Source organism: Microcaecilia unicolor, chromosome 3, assembly GCF_901765095.1.
Source record: "Microcaecilia unicolor chromosome 3, aMicUni1.1, whole genome shotgun sequence".
NCBI classification, from domain to species: Eukaryota; Metazoa; Chordata; class Amphibia; order Gymnophiona; family Siphonopidae; genus Microcaecilia; species Microcaecilia unicolor.
Genome location: NC_044033.1, coordinates 195,989,783 through 195,995,967, shown reverse-complemented (window position 1 = coordinate 195,995,967; position 6,185 = coordinate 195,989,783).

Sequence of the window (6,185 nt, the reverse complement as noted above, 5' to 3'; positions counted from 1 at the left end):
ACACATTGGAGGATAGGGTAGTAGGGTCACATCCACCTTATCCAGACTATCAAGACAATCACACCCTCATCTCACTCGAAGTGACACTTGTCCATCCATCCCTGTAATTCTACTCTCCTGTGCCTCACCCCACCTAATTAACAAATTATCTACCCCTACCTTATCTATGATTTTCTTAAAAATACTCATTGTCATTCATTCACTTGCTCTTATCCATGCAACCTCCAAAGCCCTACCTTCGGAAATCAACATCATACCAGTTCTTCGTTACCACAAAAGAACAACTAAGATAATCATTTCTTCACAAACTGCCCACAACCATAAAAACCCTTCAACGCTCAACCAATCATCACTAAAAACAGTAGCAGTCTCAACAAAAGCTGAAGATAACAACAAATATTATAACATCAAAAACGCTTAAAACAACTAAAACTAATATACAAAAAAAGACAAATTATAAATATTCGCCCGTCATCACATGCAACAGAACCTTACTTATTCATCCGTGTAGGATATATCAATGCCAGATCAGCAGTCAATAAAGCTAAAATTATCACTGACTGGATTAAGTCTGACAATCTAGACCTGCTCTTTATCACAGAAACCTGGATCCGTGACTCCAAAGATCCCATCATACTTGACCTCTGCCCTCCTGGCTACAAAATCTTACGTTGGCCTAGAAAAGAGAAAATTGGAGGCGGTATAGCTTTAATCCTTAGATCCAACTTCTCCTCTGAACCCATCTCAGAAAGCTTTACCCCGCAACTTGAAATTGCCTCAATAAAACTCCACAGCCCCAAGCTATGCGATCACCTAACTTGTATTTTATTTTACAGACCCCCTTGTAACTGGATCCACAACCACTCTACCTTCATGGACTTTATATCTAACTTGTGCATCAACAACCCTAATGTAATCTTAATAAGTGACCTAAACCTACATCTAGAGGACTCCAAGTCTGTCAACACCCGAGGATGTATGGATCATCTTAACCTATGTGACCTTATCCTACCTCCATCACAACCCACTCACATCAAGGGTCACTCACTAGATGTTATCTCTTATAAATTCTCCACTGACCATAACTTCATTATATCCAATATTAATTGGTCTCCTACACCTTGGTCCGACCATTACAAAGCTTTCCTAACCTTACAATGGCGTAAAAAGGGCCAGTCCAAATCACATGACCCTATAACGATCGTCACCAGAGGACGGATTGATAATGATAATTTCTGGCTACATATCTACGCCAATAACTGGTCAACACAACCTAACTCAGATCTCTTCCTTACTATATGGGATAATAGATGCAAAATGATTTTGGACGAAATTGCACCACTGCATTCCAAGACTTTACGTAAACGCAACCCCTCACCGTGGTTCAACGATTTACTGAAAAACCTGAAGTCTCAAACCAGAAAATTTGAAAAAGCATAGAGCAAATCAAAGAGCAACTTTAATGCATGGAAACAATCACAAAGAAACTATTAAACGTGCCATAAGAGACTATTATACACAAAAAATTACCATGACTGGTGCAGATATAAAAAAACAATTTCAAATGATAAAAACTCTCCTAAACACAGATCCAGTAACAATTTCACCTTCAAGCCGTCCTTCTGCTGACCAATTAGCTAAATACTTCAATGACAAAATCACCAATCTTCGCAAATCAATTTCTCAAGACAATTGTACTGCAGACACCTTTCTTGACAAACTGGAGCCTGGTTTTGATGAAGTAACGGCAGACCGATATTGGACCAATTTTACCCTCCTTACCACTGAAGAAGTCACTAAAACCACCTCTAAACTCTCCAGGTCTTATTGCCAACTTGACCCTTGTCCTAACTATCTTTTGAAAGGCGCCCGAACATGTTTTATTTCAGATCTCACTACCCACTTAAACTTCCTACTTCAGCGAGGCTCCTTCCCCACCAGACATGGCAATATATTACTAACACCTATACCAAAAAAACCTGCAAATGATATTACCAACTACCGTCCAATTGCCTCCATCCCTCTAATCACACAACTGATGTAAAACAGAGTGACCTCGCAACTCAACGAATATATTCAGAAATTCTCCATCCTGCACGAATCGCAGTCGGGCTTTCGCTTGGCCCATAGCACTGAAACGGTTCTTCTTACCTTAATATCCAAATGCAAACAAGAAATAGCAATTGGAAACCGTATCCTTCTCCTACAATTTGACTTATCCAGCGCTTTTGACATGGTTGATCATACTATCCTAATTAAACTTCTGGACAAACTTGGGATCGGTGGCAATATCATCAACTGGATAAAAAGCTTTATTACCACAAGATCTTACCAAGTCAAAGGAATTACAAACATATCTTCCCCATGGTCATCTGAATGTGGGTTACAGCAGGGATCTCCGCTTTCCCCAATACTCTTTAACCTCATGATGATTCCCCTAGCCAAGTTACTAGCCAAACATGGCCTGAATCCCTTCATCTATGCTGATGACGTCACTATATTTATCCCCTTTAAATCCAATCTATCTGAAATCTCCAATAAAATAAATATAGGCATGACCACCCTAACCTCTTGGGCTAACGCTTTCAAGATGAAATTAAACAAAGAGAAAACACAGTGTCTAGTCCTTTCATCTCAATACTCTCCACTTCTCCCAACTACTCTTAGCACCTCAGACGTTAAACTCTCCATATCTGACAACCTAAAAATACTTGGAGTAACGATTGATAACCATTTATCATTCGAAAACCATGCTACATTCATCACAAAAAAATGTTTAATATGATGTGGATTTTGAAACGAGTGAAATCATACCTTCCCCTGGACACCTTTCGGAACCTAGTACAATCCACAGTACTCACGCACGCAGATTACTGCAACAGTGTTTTCTTAGGATGTAAGACCCTAATCCTGAAGAAACTTCAGACTACCCAAAACATGGTAGCCAGACTTATCTTTGGCAAGTCAAGATTCAATAGCGCAACACCTCTTCGAGAGAAGCTTCATTGGCTCCCCATCAGAGAAAGAATAAATTTTAAAGTCCACACTCTGATTCATAAGATCATATATGGAGAATCCCCTAACTACATGAATAACCTCATCGACCTCCCAACCAGAAATAGATCATCGTCTTCTCGTACTTACCTCAATTTACACCTTCCCAACTGCAAAGGTATTAAATACAAGACCTCCTATGCATCCAGTTTCTCCTTTTTGGGCAACCAGCTTTGGAACGCTCTGCCAAGATCCATCCGAATAATCAACGACCATTTACCATTCAGAAAAATGTTGAAGATCCATCTCCAAGAAAGCTTACCCTATTGACCCAACTTAACTTTTTAAGCCCACCTACATGATTCCTGCCCCGATGATTATTATACCTTTGACCATGTCTCACAATCTCCTTATGCTCATTTCTCAATCTCTTCCTCTCCATCCTTCCTACTCCTTACCCCTCCCAATCTCTTCTCCTTTTGCTCATCCTATCTTTGTTTACCTCTCCATACTCAATTTACGTATCCTCAAAACCCCACTACTACTATGTTTACTACCACTTGTAACATTTTCCTTCAAGACTTTGTAATTCTATTTACTATGTAAGCCGCATTGAACCTATGTGTGGGAAATCGCAGGGTACAAATGTAATTAATAATAATAGCCTGAAGATTCCTAGATAAATTGGTTAAGATTGGATGGGATTGGGCAGGAGGAAGTTTGAGTGTGAAGGTTATTAGATGATGGTCAGAGAGAGGAAGATCTGAGGCAAAGGAACTGGAGGGAGAGTAGTTATAGGAGAAGATAAGATTGAGACAATGACCATTTTGGTGAGTGGGGGAAGTGGAGCATAGTTGGAGATTGAAGGAGGATGTTAAGGCGAGGAACTGGGAAACTTAAGAGTTGGAGGGATCATTAGCGTGAATGTTAAAGTCGCCAAGGATGAGGGAGGGGAAGAAGGATCATAAAAGAAGGAAAGCCAAGCGTCAAAGTCACTGAGAAAGGATGAAAGGGACTTATCAGGGGGACGATAGATAACTGCTATTCGAAGAGGCAAAGGAGTGAATAGGCGGATGGAGTGCACTTCAAAGGAAGAAAAGCAGTGAGACTGAGGTGGCAGAAGAGATTGAAATTTGGAAGAGGGTGAGAGTAATAGTCCAACACCACCACTGCGGCCAGCAGGGCGAGGAGTATGGGAGAAGAGATAACCACCACGGCAGAGGGATGCAACTGAATCAGAATCTTCAGGGCAGAGCCAAGTTTCTGTTATGGCAAGCAGATGGAGGCTAAGAGAGATAAAAAGGTCATGGATATAGGAAAGTTTGTTGCAGATGGAACAGGCATTCCATAGAGCGCTTAAGAAGGGTATAGAAGAGGGGGGGAGGAGAGGAATAGAGATGAGATTGGAGAGGTCACGGTGTGACCTGCACAAATAGGATGGGGGTTGGTGAAGGGGACCAGGATTGGGATTGATGTCTTCAGCAGAGAGAAGAAGGAGTAAGAGAGTGCGGAGGAGAGTAGGAGAGGAGTTGCGATGAAGGCGACGAAGGCGAGAAGAACTCAGGTAGAATGGGGAAGGTACAATGGAAGGAATTAAATGTTGAAGGCAGAAAGCAAGGAGGGAGGAAGAGGACAAGAGAGATGGTGAGGTAATAAAATCAGCGAAAGGGGAATGTATAACTGTAGTGCACAGTGGCTTCAGGTGGAGGAGTAGATTGGGAAGGGACAGTAACAGGAGGAGAATGTGAAATGGAGCCATATGTAGTGACTCAGGCAGTCCCAAGAGCTAGGTAATAGTCACAAACAAAGGTGAGGCAGTAGGCTGGAGCTGAGGCTGAAGGCTGGAACAGAGTAGGCTGGAGCTGAAGCTGCAGCACGTAACAAGGCTGGAACAGCAGGCCCGGAGCCGAAGCTGTGGCATGCAACACTGGGGCGAAGAAGACTGGAACAGCAGGCCCGAAGCCGAAGCTGTGGCATGCAACACTGGGGTGAAGAAGACTGGAACAGCAGGATAGGAGCTGAAGCTGTGGCATGCAACAAGACCGGAACAGCAGGATAGGAGCTGAAGATGTGGCATGCAACAAGACCGGAACAGCAGGACTGGAGCCGAAGCTGTGGCATGCAACACTGGGCTGGGGATAGAAGACTGGAACAGGAGGACTGGAGCTGGAGCAGCAGGCAGGCAGGTACAGCAGGACTGGAGCTAAAGCTGGTTTCAGGCAGCAGCAGGACTGGAGCTGAGATATTCTTTCTCCTGGTAATGGGCCACTCGGATCCTGACCAGCGTTATTGGTGGCCGGACTGCCTCCCCAGCAGCTCTCCTCAGACACTACAGCGGCGGCTCTGGGTCAACTGATGGACTGCCTCCCCAATAGCTCACCTCAGATGCGACAGCAGTGTCTCTGGGTCAGCTGCCGATCCACGCTGGGGGAAAAGTTTGCAGTCCGTCTCTCCCCCTGGGCAGTACTGTCCAAGCGGCGCCTCGCCTCCACGCGGTCCAGTTACTAGGTGGCAACAGTGAGAGATCTCCTACGGTGTTGGGTGTGGGCACGTGTCCACTACACCTAGTTGGCGGTCTCATCTTGCCTTAGGCGCCAGCCTTCAGTGGGGTGTCTGGTTCTCTCTCCGCCATCCGCGCGGTCGATATCCCAGTGTTCCAAGTCACCCTACACTTGCGCCATAACGGACGGGGCACCTCCAGTTATATGGTTGGATCTCTCTTCGCCAGCCGCGTGGTCCGGCTCACTGCTGGCCACGTGATCAGGCTTGGTCGCTAATGACGTCGTGTCCAGGCGTCGGTGTTGTTGCTGAGGTGGCCGCCCGAAGCCATGAAATACGGCTATGGCTCACCCCTGCTGACTCCTTGCTGTTGGTCACTCGGATCACTCTCCGAATCACGGCTCTGAGGGCCAGACCAGCCCGGGAGCAGTCTCAGATTGGGAGCTCTTCACTAGATTCCTTGCAATTGACTATGAACCATCCTGGAATAGAGGAAGGGATCATTTGAAAAACTGCAGAGGGAAGAGGCAAGATGGATTAATACTCTGAACTCTTTGGAACCAGTAGGATCAAATCAAGGGATTGACTGCGCCATATTTTTATGAATAAACTAAATATAATAACTTGTATAAATTAGAAATATACGTGTAATCATGTAAGTACTACTTTGGTCCACCAGATGGAGCCACATA